We start from the raw sequence: 216 nt of genomic DNA, 5'->3' as shown, positions 1-216 counted from the left end.
GCAGAGGGGCAGAGGGGCAGAGGGGCAGAGGGGCAGAGGGGCAGAGGCAGAGAGGCAAGAGGCAGAGAGACAGAGACAGAGGCAGGCAGATCCCTGAGTTAGAAGCCAGCCTGGGTTACAGAACGAGTTCCAGGGCATCCAGGGCTACACAGAGAAACCCTGTCTTGAAAAACCAAACCAAACCAAACCAAACCAAACCAAACCAAACCAAACCAA

The sequence above is a fragment of the Grammomys surdaster genome, unplaced genomic scaffold, assembly GCF_004785775.1.
Source record: "Grammomys surdaster isolate TR1022 unplaced genomic scaffold, NIH_TR_1.0 216, whole genome shotgun sequence".
Taxonomy (NCBI): Eukaryota; Metazoa; Chordata; class Mammalia; order Rodentia; family Muridae; genus Grammomys; species Grammomys surdaster.
This window is presented reverse-complemented; position numbering follows the sequence as displayed.